General features: G+C 37.1%; 1 long non-coding RNA gene across 8 annotated transcripts in view; it reads right to left on the bottom strand.

The window, feature by feature from the left end:
- Positions 1-16,567, bottom strand: part of LOC109447115 (calcium/calmodulin-dependent protein kinase type II subunit delta) — a 473,975-nt gene that overhangs the window by 223,095 nt on the left and 234,313 nt on the right. The window contains exon 7 of one of the 8 annotated variants that reach the window (XR_012497244.1): positions 859-5,174. The exons of the other annotated variants lie outside the window; for them this stretch is intronic. This is a non-coding gene — a long non-coding RNA (calcium/calmodulin-dependent protein kinase type II subunit delta). Of the gene's footprint in view, positions 1-858; positions 5,175-16,567 lie in introns of those variants that run through there. 8 annotated transcript variants of the gene reach the window in all.

Raw genomic sequence — 16,567 nt, forward strand, 5'->3', positions numbered from 1 at the left:
ACCATTGAAAAAGAGAATCGAAGGCAAGGACTGATACAGGAAATCAAGCACAAGTTTGGCCTTGGATATATTGTTATTAAGAAAAAATAAGACATCCAGGGACAGAAATGGGTGAGTGGCAGGGTAGGAGATTTTGACCTTCTGAGGAGAATCTGAGGCTCAAATTGATTTGAATCAGTTCTCAAACTAGGCACGATTTTAACATTTTTTTTTTCTTTAGATAACTATCCAGAAAGAAATAAAAAATGTCACTATTTGAGTAAAAAATTCAAACTGTAAACAGTTATAGGACTGTGGATAAAGCAGTAGTCATTGAAGTCAGACAGATGTGATGGACCTAAATCTAGTCTAGACTGATAACATGCTATATCTGAGACCTTGAGCAAATAAGTAACTTCACTAAGTGGTAATGTCTTCATCTGTAAAATGGGGATAATGAGGATAATAGTAATACCTAATAAATCATGTTAAGAATATTTAGCGAAATCTTTCATACAGGAGACTTAGAACAATGCACAGCACATAATAAAGAATGATTAAATTATTATATCAGTATTATTTTTACCTTTAGAGTTTTGTTTTAATTAAATGACCATTTATAAAATCTTGAAGATCAGGAAGCCAAATAAGCAAAATTCTCCAAAAATAAATAGTTTTCTTATTGTTTAAGTTCATATTCAAGACAAAGAGCCAAAAAATATATATTTTATAAACTATAACTTCCTGGCACAATTTCCTTGAATATTCTGTACTTTAATCTATATATAGGATGATGGTAATTTATGTCCATAGATGTGAACCTAAGGCTCTCAGAGTTCCTCAGTCATTAAAAAAAATAATTGAATTCAATGACAACAATTGAATCATTAACTAATTTACTCATTCATTCAACACTCATTGAATGCTTTCTATATGCCAGACACTGTGATAGGTATTGGAAATACAGAATAAAAAAGACTGTCTTCACAGAGCTTACAGCCTAGGAAAGATACTAAAAACTGTGTAATTACTAATGTGTAATTACAAGCTTTGATAAGTATCATGGATAAAAAGTACAGCAAATTATAAAATCATGTAGTAAGTAGGGAATCCAATCTCTTTGGAGGTTTAAAGAAAGCCTTCCTGGAGAGGTGATATTTGAGCTGTGATCTGAAGAGTCATTGAATGATAGAGAGGTGAAGAGTTTCCCAAGTAGAAAGGAACAGTATATGTTAAGACTTTGTGTAACTTAGAGAAGGAAAAAGGAGGGAAAATCAATTACTACAACTTGGTAGATGTGGCAGCAATAGCAGAACAGCACTTAAATCTCTATTCAGAAGAGCTTTCTCTGAGAAGCCTGGTTGACTGGCAGCCTCCGGTCAACACACCTCTGATCCAGCAAAGTGTTCATGTTGAGTCAAGGCTTTTGCCAGGCTTCTTTCAACCAATGACTAAATACAACAAGGATACTAGAGCCAGGTCATTACCGCTTAACATGAGACACCTCTGACAAGCAACCTTTGCCTAAAAACTTCCCATCAGCCTGGCCAACGTTTTCTCGAAATTACACTATAGTCTGAAGCTCTTCCTACTTACCCCCCTTCCTTCCCTTTCTTCTCTTATAGCTTTCAGATATCTGCATAGTGACCTGAAGGCACTCTGCCTACTTCTATCCCTTCCCCTTTATCATTCACACATTTTAGTTCCATCCACAGTGTACCATTTTCATCTTACAAAGTGCTACTTCTGGACCCATCTGACTTCAGATTGCTGACTGACATAATCCAGCCCATAATGGGGCATGTTCTTTCGGTGCACCATGAGCAAGCTTTCTGTTTCTACTGGGACCCAGTAACATGCAAGGAACTATTTATCAAAAGGAACTGTTTCTCCATTGCAGAGGCAGGGCCTTGCTGCAGAACCTCAGGGTTCTGTGCTGTAAAATCTCCTCAGCTGAATATCTGAGTTCATCACTTATAAGTTCTACTTTCCACCCAATAGAATAAAATTCATCAGGTTCTCTGCCACTTTATAGCAAGAATCGCCCTTCCTCCTCTTTCTAATAACATGTTCCTCTTTTCCATCTGAGACTGCACTAGAAACAACTATAGCATTCATATTTCTGCCAATAATCTACTTCTTCAAGGCAAAAGAGGTGTTTTTTTTATATCTAGTATTTCAAAACGTTTGCATCCTCTACCCATCACCAGTTCTAAAGCCACTTTACATTTTTAGGTATTTGTTATAGCAGCACTCTACTTCCCAGTGCTAAAATCCACATTAATTTCCTAGGGCTACAGTAAAAAAGTACAAAAAAATGGGTGGGTGGCTTAAAATAACAAATTTATTGCTTCACAGTTCTGTGAGCTAGAAGTCTGGAATCAAGATATCAGAAGGGCCATGTTCTTTCTGATGGTTCTAAGGGAGAATTCTTGCTTGACTCCTCTAACTTCTGGTGTTTGCTAGCAATCTGTGGCATTCCTTGGCTTGTAGATGCATCACTCCAGTCACATGTCTCTCTTCTCCTTGCATGTCTTCACACTGTCTGCCTCTGTGAGTGTCTGTCTCTGTGTGCAAATATCAGCTTTGTGTAAGGATGCCAGCCATATTGTACGAGGGCTCACCCTAAGGACTTCATTTTAACTTGATTACTTCTGTAAGGACCCTATTTCCAAATAAGATCATATTGTGAGGTACTGGGGGTTAGAACTTCAACATTTTTCTTTTTTTTCTTTTTTCTTTTTTTTTTTTGTTTGATGGGAAGAACAATTCAACTCATAACACTATGTGAAAGACATTAGTAATTATGCTACAAATAATGCCCAGGCTTTTTGGACATGCAAATCCCTTGTAAGACTACTCCACATTCCAAAGCCCGCAAGTTGAAAATTACTAAAGTTAGTCCAGTCTTCCTCATTTTATAAATGAAGACGATTAAGTCAAAAGATCAAACCCATGTATTATGACTTAAAATCAAGCTCAATTGTATCAAATGACTCTATTCCACTCCCCACCTATACTATTTAAACAGAAGAGGTTACAAACAAATCTTTTTTTCAAGTAATTAGAATACTTGGATAGCCACGTGTCACTTTCGTGAACTTTAAAAGATTTGATTGGATATAAATACTTTGAAACATCTAAATGAAAAAGCAGTGCTTTAGAGTTATATCAGTCACCTTAGGCTAAATTATTATTCAGTAACAGAAGGCCCCAAAATCTTATTGGCTTGCAATGACAAAGATGTATTCCTCACTCACATTACTTGTCCATCAGGAGTCACTGTAGGCTCTGTTCACTTTACCTTTATGCAATTACCTACACTGATGAGCAGGCCCTTTCTAGGATATGCAGAAAGGAAAGGAAGGCCCACGCACATAGCATCTCCTAACATTGAGGCTAGACCAGGAAAAAGAGAACTCACTCTACCCCCCCTCCACCAGCCTACACACACTGAATAACAAGCAACAATATAAAAATGAGTAAGGTGAAAAGGCTGGAATAAAGAACCCTTCTCCATGGCACATGGCACAAGGAAAGATTAAAAATGAGGACAAAGTAAGCACATGGAGAAAAACCCTATAACACCACAACTCCCATCCTAAGCACAAGGCATTTCTAGAGGAAAGGCTGGGGTTTTTTGTAGGTTGCCACAGCAACAGCAACACCCAAGCCTGACTCAACTCTTAACTAGATTTTCTCAAACCCCCACATTATTGGCCTGCCAAGATGTGTGCCAGTTTCCAGGAGTAAATAGCATTTACTCACGTCTCTATTATTTTGCATGAGTTATCTGACATTCAATTAAAAAATTTCAAAGACACAAAGAAAATAACCTATCATTAAGAGAAAAAAAAAACAATTTAACAGTGTCAAAATCAAAAAGGCAGGCCCCAAGTGTTGACTTTTTATATAACTGTGGTTAATATATAAAGAATTTAGTGGAAAAGGTAGAAAACATATGAACATTAGTGAGAAATTTCAGCAAATAAGTGGAAATTATAAGAAGCACATGACAATAGGGGAAATATAAATGAATGCATTGGAGATGAAGAATGCCTTTGTCAGGCTCATCATTAAATTTGACATAGCCAAGGAAAGAGTCAGTGAATATGAGGATCGATCAACTGGAAATCACCCAGAATGAAACACAAAGAGAAAAAAGTGAAAACAAACAAATAAAACGCACGGAAGCAAACAGAAAAACAGAACAGAGGGTCCAAAAACTGTGCGACAATAGCAAACAGTCTAGCATATGTTTAAGTAGAATTTTAGAAGGAGAAGAGAGACAGAAATAATCATGCATAACAAAAATATTTGATGGAATAAAGGCGAAGGATTTTGCAAAAAATAACAAATGTCATCAAACCATAGATGCAAGAATCTTGGAGAACCCCAAGTAGGATAAACACTAAATACCCCATTCTGCTTATCCTCTCAAAGACTATGATGTAGCCAAAGTAAATGTTCCTATTTTTATTGATGAGGAAAGATTGAGTGGTTTATCTATAACTTGCATGAGTTGTATGAAGGCAGAACTCTGAAGACTACCAAGAACTTTTTTCCATCTGTTGCTTTGTTGAATTTGTTTGCCCCCTCTCCTACGTACTTGCTGTGTGATCATGGACTTATTACTTAAATTTCATTTCTTCCTTTAAAATAAAACAGTCTAATAATATAGAGTTGTTCTCAGAAAATATAGAGAAACTAGAACCACACTTGGCATAATTTTGTATTCTACGGCTCCTATAACACAGGTGTGTGGGGACCATCTGTGAATCTACTCTCAGAGTTAAGCACAGGAGGTGAGCATGAGTTTCTTCTACTCTTAGATCCCCACATTTATCTGAGGTTCTATGGTTTCTGTTCCTTTTCATGGCTGGAGGAGAGGGGGCAACAAGACAGGCCTTCTGTGGTGACTAACTTTTGTAGGCTATATTCTTCAAATATTTTCTCTCTTTCCTAGCTTGGAGAATCATAATTATACATAGTATATTTGTTTCCTGGGGGCTAGGATGGGGAAGAAAGGTCGGAGAATATTCTTCCTGGCCTCATCTTTTCCCAAAATTTTATTTTTAACACCTAAACTGTTGTTTTCTAAATTATAAAAACAACAATTTTCTTTTCTTTTTCACTTTTCATTTTCTCCACTGATCGTCCACTTTTGCAGCAATACTTGTTTCTTGTTTTTGAGCCTGCAGGGGAGAATGTCACAGGGTTAAATAGACAAACACAAGAAAAGAGAGAAATAAAAGTACATCGGCATATTATATCACATACTATTATTGTCATTATTGATAAATTATAATTATTTTAACAAACTTGTTCATTGTTCCAAAAGCAATCCATCCCCATTGTATACATAAAAGCCAAGTAAAGCATGTTCTGCTTACTCTGACAATCATCTAGCAACCTCTTAAATTATTTATAACGTATCTCCTGTACCTTTCCATTTCCTGGTTCCTGTCCCTTAGTCTGGGGGCTTTCATATCTCTCAGTTTTGGTTTCCTTGCCCGGATTCTAAGAGTTCTCATGTCTAATCTATTGACTGTTTCCCTTCTGTCTCAAGTAGGAAACTTCATCCTTGTTCGGACCCCAGGAATCCAAACCTTAGCACAGATCCTTCCCAGCAAACAGGCAGGCTCTTTTCAAGTTGGGTGATAACAACATTTCAAAGGAATAAAGCTTCAACTTGCTCCATCCAAAGTAGTTTCTGTCTCTCACTGTCTCATTCTCTTTCTTTCTCTCATAAAAAAAAAAAAAAAATCTGCTCCAAAGTATGCAAACATTTATTGTGAAACATATTTCCCCTTTTTGTATAAAAGAATATAAACACGTCGGCTGACATATGGGCCCATGTGTTCCTTCCCCAAGGTGTGAGGAGCCTGGGAGCAGCATATGTGCCAGGTGATGGAGAGCTTGCCACAGTGCGGGTGGGAGTGTTGCTGTCTTGTGAAACAGGTGCACGAAAGCCCATGTGACTAGAAGGCCCTGTGAAATGAAGTTAGGGTTACTCCGACCCACAAGGCTAATACAGGACTATTAAGTTCAGATTCAGCTCTGTTTATTTGGCACCTTCCATGTGAACTTAATGGACCTCAGGACTTAAATGACAGAAATCACCTTGCAGAATGCAAATTATACCCACATAGTTGAGAGTCGAGGACTGAGAAGAAATTAGGTGAACTTTCTATAGTGGGCCTTGTCAAGTTTTAGCAGCGTAAGAATCACCTGGAAGGCTATTGAAACACAGATTGCTGAGCCTGACCTCCAGCCCCGCAAAGTTTCTGAGTCAGCAGTTCTAGGGTGGGTCTGTATAATTTGCACGTCTAACATATTCCCAGGGGATGCTGCTGCTTCTGGTCCAGAAACCACACTTTGCAAACCACGTTTCTAGCATGCAATGCACAGTGCTGAGGTAAAAAGCCCTGATAAACTGCAGTGTGAAACATCAGTGCTATTAGCCAAAACCATGAAAGGCACATCCATCATTATGCACAAGAGGCAGGAGCAGGGTAGAACATTGGATACCACACCAAGCAAGCTGGAATGGTGCTAGGAGTGAGGAGTCAAGTCAAAGGGCTTGAAGTGATTGCCACAGTCGCACGCAAAGTCCCCAAAACAGAGCTTAAATGGCTGCCAGAGATCGGGTTTAAATATACATGATTAGAGTGGTCAGGGTAGGATACCACTTTTTGACTCAAATATTTCATTCTTACTGTTCCTTTGTCATAGGGTAAACTCAGATTATACCAAAAGTCAATAATTCCAAACAGAAATGACCAGTCTGTGTGTGTGTGTGTCTCTGTGTGTGTGTGTGTGTGTGTGTGTGTGTTTATAAGAATAATTGAGATTCCTTTCAATTCATATATTGAAGTTCCTCTGAGTATGAGCAACTCATTGGCTATGGGGGAAGTAATGAGTTCAAGACTAAAGGTAACTCTCCTTGACTTTGAAGATCTCATACACTAGTGAGATATGTCTACCCCAAGTCAGACTGTGACAGGTGGCAGGCATAGAGGAAGGAGGGGTTTAATTAATTCTAATTTGAGAGAAGTAGTGTCTGACAGGGAAGACTTTCTCATGGAAGGGGGGACATTTAAGTGCACCTGAAAGATGAGCAGGAATTTTAGCGGACACTTGAAGAATAACCATAGTCTGATATGTGAAAGAAAAATATTTTCCTCTTCCAGTGAGGAGTAATATCCTACCTTAGTCTTACTTCCTCTATGTTGAAAGAAAACTATATTTTTGTTCATCTTAAAAGACTTCCAAAATGAAGGTAAATATACAGAAGAGAAGACAGTTGGAGAAAATACATTTTACAAAGGCAAAATTCTCCCTGAGTGGAAAGCATTTTGTTTTATTCTTATCTCTTTCCTGCTTACATCCCTCAAGGGAGCATTTCATTTAGAGCTGTCAAATTTCCTGAATTCCACTGTGTGTTTGCACAAACTTCTTAGAGTCAGAGTGTAAAACACAGAAAATTCTGTAACTTAGAGGCATCCTTTTTCATTCTACAAATAGTATACTGGTTGGAAGAATTAGCTATTAGTATTAATAGTAGTAAAATACAATAATTATAATATGTATTACTTTATAATTTCCACTAATGTACTTATATTAGTCTGCTTGGGCTGCCATAAGAAAATACCACAGACTGGGTGGCATAAATTTATTTCTTACAGTCCTGGAGGCTGGAAGTCCAAGATCAAGGTGCCAGCAAGGTTGGTTTCTGGTAAAAACTCTTTCTGGCTATCTCTCCCTGTGTCCTCACATGGCCTTTCCTCTGTGCACGTGTGCACAGAGAGAGACGTCTCTCCCTTTGCTTATAAGGACACCAATCCCATCAGATTAGGACTCTGAACATAAGACCCCATTAACCTTAATTACCTTCTAAAAGCTCTATCTCTAAGTGTAGTTACATTGTGAGTTAGGGCTTCAACATATGAATTTGAGGGCACCACAATTTAGTCTATAACCTCCTCAGGGTCAGATACCTTATTTAGCTTATTTTATCTCCCCTACTATGTTTCCTACATCATTTCCTAATACATGTAAATCATTTGACTTGAATGTAATTCACATTTATTCTCTCAGTGAGTCATCTCAACAACATGATGAGATGGGCAGGGGCAATATTAATATCACCCAAAATTTACACATGAATGACCATGGCTCTTAGTATGTACATAGAATATACCAAATACTGTTCTAAGCTCTACATGAGTTAACTAATATTATTCTTGTTTTAATAATGAGAAATTGGGCAGCCAGATGGCTCAGTTGGTTAGAGCGCGAGCTCTCAACAACAAGGTTGCCGGTTCGATTCCCACATGGGATGGTGGACTGCGACCCCTGCAACTAAAGATTGAAAATGGGAACTGAACGTGGAGCGGAGCTGCGCGCTCCACAACTAGATTGAGGGACAACAACTTGGAGCTGATGGGCCCTGGAGAAATACACTGTTTCCCAATATTCCCCAGTAAAATTTATTTTAAAAAATAATAATAATGAGGAACTGAAGCCCAGAGAGGTTAAATAATTGCCCAGGATGATATCTGGTAAATGTCAGAACCAGTATCCAATCTCCAGAGGTCTGGTTCCAGAACCCATGCTCTTAATCATATTATTACATGTCTCCCCCTAAGGGCCACAGAAGTCATATAATTTGACCAAGATTTCTTATTTTGCACTTATATTCGTTTCCTAAGCCTGCCATAAGAGGTTAACACAGACTTGGTGGCTTAAAACTACAGAAATTTATTATCTTACACTTCTATAGGTCAGAAATCAAGATCAAGATATTAGCAGAGCCACACTTCCTCTGAAGGATCGGGGGGTGGGGGGGGGAATCTGTCCCTTGCCTCTTCAGCTTCTGGTGGCTCCAGGCATTGCTTGGCGTGTGGCTGCATTGCTCCAATCTCTGCTTTCATCTTTGCATAGGCTTCTCCTCTCTTTGTCTCTCCTCTGTGTGTCTCTTAGAAGGACACTTGTCATTATACTTAGGGTCCACCTGGATAACTCAGGATGATCTCATCTCAAGATCCGTAATTATATCTGCATAGACATTTTTCCAAATAACTTCACACTTACAGGTTTTAAGGGTTAAGATGAAGGCATATATTTTGAGGGACTACCACCCAGACCACCACAACACCAACAGCAAGTGATGATCCAGTTTATGGGATAATAGCAATACATTCCCTGCCTAGCACTTCTTTCCTAGGAACTTTTCCTCATGCTTCCTCTCCAATCTCCTCCAATGGGTACCATGGTTCTCAGTGTGTGAAATATGCCCAACCCATGGCCACAGTTAATTTGACTCATGGTACACGCTAACTCAAACTAATCCAAGATGTACCTTCCTTAAACAGACTTTTTTTTTTTTAAGTTTGATTTCTCTTGGCAGCCATAATTTCCTTCAGTGCAGGGACTAGAGTGAGGCAAGTAGGGCTCCTGGGACACAAAATTTAGGAGTCAGCACTTACAGAGCCCTGAAAGTAAGGGCCTCATGAAATTTGGGGCCCAATGTGCCTCCTGGCCTCACCCTAATTCTGGCCCTGTTTCCCAGGATAAGCAGCAGAGGACTAGAGGAGACCAGTGTGGAGAGAGAGAGAGAGTGAAGAGGAGAGGAGAAGAATATAAACCGACCTGCAAAGGAAAGCAGTCATAGAAAAGAGTCCTGGTGGCATTCAAGCCACTGGTTCTAGTTTTCATGAGCCTTAATGGTATGATTTCTATAACTGGTTTCTATGCTTCACTTTCTATGCTCTGGTGACCATATTAATTAAGATATTAATTCACATATATGTATATGTATACTTTTTTTTTTTACTTAAAACTTATTTGGATTGGGTTTCTGTCATTTGCAATAAAAAAAAAAATCCCAAGAAAGAAACCTAAGTCTTGTAACTCCTGATCCTTACTCTTCTTATTTCCCAAGATGAGACTGAGGCAAAGAAAAGATTGTGATTTCTGTGAAGCCATAGTACCTGTTAAAAGTGGAAACCCAGGTCTCTACATGCTAACATCTATGTGATGGCTCAGGTTATCTCTTATAGATGCGAAACTGGTTCTCTTGCATTGCTTTATCATACAATATTTATTTCTTGTCCTTTCAGCATGTAGACAGTTAGATGCTTTAATTGATGGTTTAGGAAAATCTATATCAACATCAACAATTATACTGTGCCTTCAGGAACTAATTAAATATACTTTGTTATTTTACCACATGCAAAGTGGCCCAGGATGCTGTGCTTTTATTATTCTGCTGCTGATTTTCATCCTCTCTCTTTTCTTTTTTCATCTATAGCTTTGAGTATAACTACTTCTTCTAATATAACATCTTCAGGATTTTAGAAAATCAAAGGGGAAAGAAATTAGCATAGACTAATTAACACTTTATTTTTTAGCTTATCGTAAAAAATATAATAATTCCCTCTGCAAACTCTTAATCTCACTCTGACCTCAAGGGAGTTCTCCTGTATCAGACAGCAAATAAAATGTCCTAAATAAGACCACCATAACACAATGCTTCCTCCCCCTCCTACAGAATAGAACCTTTAGTGAAAAAAGAAAGGCATCATAAGAAGTATTGAATGAGGCCGATTTTCTTTTGTCTCATTTGCTGGTTAGCTTGTATGGTAGATGTGTTCACCTCCTGTCTATGGAGGTGAAATAATAACAATAATTGCCATTTGCTGAATGCCTACTCTGTTCCAGGAATTTTACATAGTTTATCTCATTTAATCCTTCCCAGCCTCTTATTTAAAGATGAACAGCCTCATTTTATAAGTGAGAAAATCAGGTTTCGAGAGAACAAGTAAGTAGGTTGCCTGATGCTATGGACCTAGAAACTGGTAAAGTCAAGTGAGGCCCGTGTTCTTTCCATGGCACCGAGCAGGGCTAGAGTGGGTCTGCAAGCATTTAGCCTCCACTCCAAGGGAGAGAGGAAAGGGAGTCTTGGGATCTGCATTGTTCTTGGACTGTTCACAGTGATTTGTTATCTGCCTGAATTTATTTCAGAGTAGCAAAGTAATCTATTCTACTCAAAAGCAGCTGAGAATTTCTTTCGCGCTCCAAAGCCAGACCCAGAAACAGGTTGGCCTCAGCTTGATGTATATTAAGTTAATAAATTTTTCCCTGTCTCTTTTCCTGCTGTAGTTGTTAGTGCATTTTTCTTCATTTGCCAAATGTTTAATGTATTTTCATTTTCAAACCCTTTCCGTAAGGCCAGTGGCTAGTGGTTCTGTCTTTATTTCCCCTGGGCTGTCTTATTTCTCCCAATTCTTCATCATATGAGATAGTGGAAAGAATCTGTAATGGGGGCTCAGAAGCCTGGGTTCTCACTTTGACCATCCCCAGACTTATGCGACTACAGGCAAGTCCTTTTCACTCTGTTTCAGCATCCTTGTTTGTAAAGTGAAGAACTGATTTCAGAGTCTCTCAGCTCCTTGCCAGCTGATCTACATGGCAATGTGCACAAACCTCTTCGTTGTGAGCAAATGTGTGTGAGGCACTGCTTCCTTCATAATTCTCTTCCCCAAAGGAAACATCTCCCACGGGCCATCTTTCTCAGGTAAGGGAGGGGTTTAGTTTATTCATACTCCCAGGATCCATCTGTATCATTGTTTAACATTCATTTATTTAACTAACAATTAACTTTAAAAACTAACAACATGATAGAAACTAGAGATTCAAAGATGAGCAAGACACAGACCCTGCCCTCAGGTACACAGGCAAGAAAACAGGGGGAACTCAGAGAAGGGAGTTTCCCTCCCTGTGACTGGTTCCAGCATTAAGGATATTGTCACAGAAGAGATAATAGCAAAGCTACGTCTTTAAAGCTGGTTAATGGGGTGTTTATGGGCCCAGATTCTGTAGTCAGACAGAGAGCTAAGATCAATACAGGCTTAAATAACCAGTAGCTGTATGACCTTGAACTAGTTACTTAACCTCTCTTTTCATCTGTAAAATGAGAATCACAACACTAAATTCATAGGATTATTAGGAAAACCAAATGATATTTACTCATTAGAAACATATAAGTGCATAGCATGCGCCAGAAACTATGCTATTTGAAGAATAGTAAGAGAACAATGAATTAACAAAAGTATAAAAATTATATAAATATTATATAATCATACAACATAATTTTATATGATTATATAATTATTATATATAATTATATGTAACTTATAATTATATAATAATTATATATAACTATTAATTATTTAATTAATATTGTATAATTATTATATAATATTATATAATTATATAATATTATATAATGTTTATACTTTTGTTAATTATACATTATAATATAATATAAATTATATATAACATATTATATAGAATATATAGAATAAATAAAATAATATAAATATATTATAAATAAATAATATTACATAATTATATAATAATATATACACTAAAAATTATATAATTATATAATAAAAATATATAAATATCATACACACACGCATCAGACAAGTTTGCAAACTTTCCACCGTGTAAGTGCACAGTGGAAAGCTTGTGAGTCTAATTGTCTACCCTTCGTATATATTCAAAAGTCTCAGGCACCCTCATAAATACTCTGCATGCATTAATTAATTTAATACTCACTACAACCCCAGGAGATATGCACTATTATTAGCTATTATTATTCCTATTTGAACGAGGAAATAGGCTCAGAAAGAATACGTGATTAGTGACAGAACCAGTAAGCGGTAAATCCTGAAGTCTGACTAGGCAGTCTGACGCCATTCTCTTCCCTGATCCACTGCCCCTACCAACCTGACCACAGCTTTCTGCTACCTCTACTTGGTCTTGGGAACCCTCTGAGTGCAGTGAGCCCTTGTGAAGCTGTCAGTACAGCAGGGGACACAATCAGACAAACAATAACCATGAAATATGAAGTTACCCGGGGCTCCAGGGCTGACCCAGGACCCAAGCCTGACCAACTGAAGTACTGCATCCTCCTACCCTACCTACAGTTATGTACATATGACCCAAACTGGCCCTAAACTTCCGCTGGAATGAATGAGAAAGGAGAGCACTTCTTCGGGGTCACTGAAGTGGTAGGATGAAAACCTGGAGCTGTTGGTGGCAGGACTAGCATGAGACCAAAGCCAACAGAGAAGGAAGCAGAGCCATGAGACTCTGAGGGACAGGTCCATGACAACAGCCTTCCCTGTATCGTGAGCTATTAAAAGCTATTTATTTGTTTGTTTTATTTGTTTGTTTGTTTGTTTGTTTTCCAGCCGGTTTGACTTGGGTTTCTACCACTTGCAACCAATAGTCCTGATTAGCAAACTCAGGAAATTATGTGTAATATGGTTTATACACAGTATCACTACTCACCTGGTAGCTATATGTACAGTGATTTTTGAAGAACAAGTAGAAGTTAGTCAAACAGAGAAGAAAACATTCTCAGCAGAGCAACCGGTATGTGCAAAGGCACAGAGGGACAAGAGAACATTACCTTTTAAAGGAGACCGAATGTCCCTATGAACCCAACAATAACATCTCGACCTCATCTTATTAACATCATCTGCTGTCCTCCAGAGAACTCATCTTTAATGAGAACTCTAGTATTTGGCCCAGAATTTTCCTCTTTGTCTCTTTCCATGCTTTGGAAAATTTTAAGTAACTACAGAAATATATTCTAATATGCTACATCTGCAATGATTTGGCGAAACTGTCAGATTGCTGATCTCAGAACATTGGGTCTTTAAGATCAGCAAAAGCATTGGTGCAGCCGCTACAGAAGGCAGTGTGGAGATTCCTCAAAAAAATAAAAATAGAATTAGCATATGACCCAGCAATTCCTCTCTTGGGTATCTACCCAAAAAATCTGAAAACATTGAACCATAAAGATATGTGGGCTCCGATGGTCACTGCAGCTTTATTTATGGAAACAACCAAAATGTCCTTCAATAGATAATTGGATAAAGAAGATGTGATATATATACACAATGGAATACTATTCTGCCATAAGAAAAGATGAAATAGTGCCATTTGCGACAACATAGATGGATCTTGAGATTATGATGCTAATCAAAATAAGTCAGACAGAAAAAGTCAAGAACCACATGATTTCACTGATATGTGGTATATAAAACTGAAAACAACAAAGGAACAAGACAAACAAATGAAGAAACAAAAACTCATAGACACAGACAATAGTTTAGTGGTTACCAGAGGGTAAAGGGGGTGGGGGGTGATAGATGAGGGTAAAAGGGATCAAATATATGGTGACAGAAGGAGAACTAACTCTGGGTGGTGAACACACAATGTGATATATAGATGATGTATTACAGACTTGTGCACCTTAAAACTTTACTAACAATTGTCACCCCAATAAACTTTAATTTAAAAAAAAGGAAAAGAAAAAAGATCACAAAATACCATCTTTATCTTTAATCTCACCAAGTATCTTAACTAAGCTTGTCTAGCACATTCTAGAGCCCTTTCTGATCAGCCTATCCTTCTGCAGGTAAACATCATAGCTATTATTTCTATTTCATGATAAAGAAACAAAGTCTCAGAAAAGTTAAGTAGTTGACATTGCAGTTAGGCTGTGGTAGTTCTGGAACTTTAATCAAGTGTGTCTGACTTGCAAGCTCACGCTGTTTGCATTATGCAGCCTTTAGTTAACACTTTTGTCCCAACTGAAACATGGGACTTAGCAATAATACTTTCTATTACTGATTACTATTATGTGATTTCACAGAGATCATTTGTATTCATCCCCAAATTGCCATAAAGACTTAAGAGCCTGTATCTTGACTCTGCCCAGAACTCAGATACCGCAATATTACCACCAGCCATCCGCTGAGAGAGACTACAATGAGAGAAAATACACAAAAATCAGATAAACTTCTCTTATCAACACTGATGAATTGACTGTGGCAGAGGCCTCTTGGCTGAAACAGTTGGGAATATTCCTTGCTGGATGCATGGTCTCTGTTATACAGAGTATTGTGCAAGTCATTTAGGTAATATTGATAACTGTATTGTTTAATTATTCCTTATTCCTGCTGTTTTTTGTCTGCTTCTATTATTTAATAAGAAGTGTTTTATTTAAAATCTACCACTAGAGTTGTGAATCTATTTCTCCTTTTATTTCTGATAGTTTCTGATTCATGTGTTTTTGAGTCTGTTATTAGGCAGATACAAATTTAGAATTGTGATGTCTTCCTGGTGGATTTACCCTACCCCTTTATAGAGTTACAAAAAATCTCTGTTTATCTCTATCAATACTCTTTGCCTCAAAACCTGCACTAATACTAGTACAGCAATACTAGCACTCTTATGATAAATATTTGCATGATACATCTTCTTCCATGCTTTTAATTCCAAACTTTCTGAGTCCTTTTATTTAAGATGTATCTTTTATAAACAACCTGTAGTTGAATACCCAGCTTGATATGCTTTAACTTTTTATTGGAATATTTGTCTTGATTACATTTAATGTGATAATGTGCTTATAGATATATTTGGGTTAAAATCTACTGTACTATTTGTTTTCTCTTTGTCCTTTGTATTTTTGTTCTTTTTCTCTTTATATTATGTTCTTTGCATTTATAGTATATTATTTTAATATATCATCGTTGCTCTCTACAAATGCGTTAAGCATGCAATTTTTTCCTTATGATAATCCTCCTACAGATCACAATATATATCCTCACTTACTAGAGTCTTCCATAAATTAGTATTTTTATCACTTAACAGGCAATTCAAGAACTTTAGAGCACTTTAACTCAATTCATCACCATCCTACCTTTTGTGCTGCTGTTGTCACGCACTTTAATTCTACATATATGTTAAATGCAATAAGCAATTACTACTGTTTTGTAGAGTCTATATTAATTTAGAGTCACCACACGTACTTACCCTTTCCATTTCTTTTTATTCCATTTTGAATTTTCATACTTCCCTCTGAGATCATTTTCCTTTTCCCTGAAAAACTCACTTTAGTATTTCATTTTGGTAGGTCTACTGGCAATGAATAATCTCAAAAAGTTTATTTGAAATGTCTTCCTTTCCCCTTTATTTTAGAAGGATATTTTTATTATGATTATAATTCTACATTTGCAGTTAGCTTCTCTTAATACTCCAAAGATGTCATCCCATTATCTGCTCGCTTCAATCAGTTAATTCACACAAAATTGATCAGTATACTCAACACAATCCTAATCAAAATCCCAGCAGACATTTTTTATAGAAATCAGTGAGCTTTTTCTAATATGTATGTGGAAATGTGAAGGACATAGAATAGCCAAAACAACTTTTCAAATGAAGAAAAAAATAGGGGGACTTAAACTATTTGATTTCAAAACTTCCTGCAAAGCTTCAGTATTCAAAGCAGTTTGTCTTTGCTTGAAAGACTGACATGTAGATCAGGAAAACAGAATAGTGAATACAGTTATAGAGTTACATATATATGGTTGATGGATTGCTGACAAAGATGTCAAATTTTTTTTAAAACAAAAACAATATGAACCATAAAGGAAACAATTGATAAATCAGACATTCATCAAAATTTCAAAGTTTTGCTCTTCAAAATATCTCATTAAGAAAA

Source organism: Rhinolophus sinicus, linkage group LG06 (genome assembly GCF_036562045.2).
Source record: "Rhinolophus sinicus isolate RSC01 linkage group LG06, ASM3656204v1, whole genome shotgun sequence".
In the NCBI taxonomy this organism is placed as follows: Eukaryota; Metazoa; Chordata; class Mammalia; order Chiroptera; family Rhinolophidae; genus Rhinolophus; species Rhinolophus sinicus.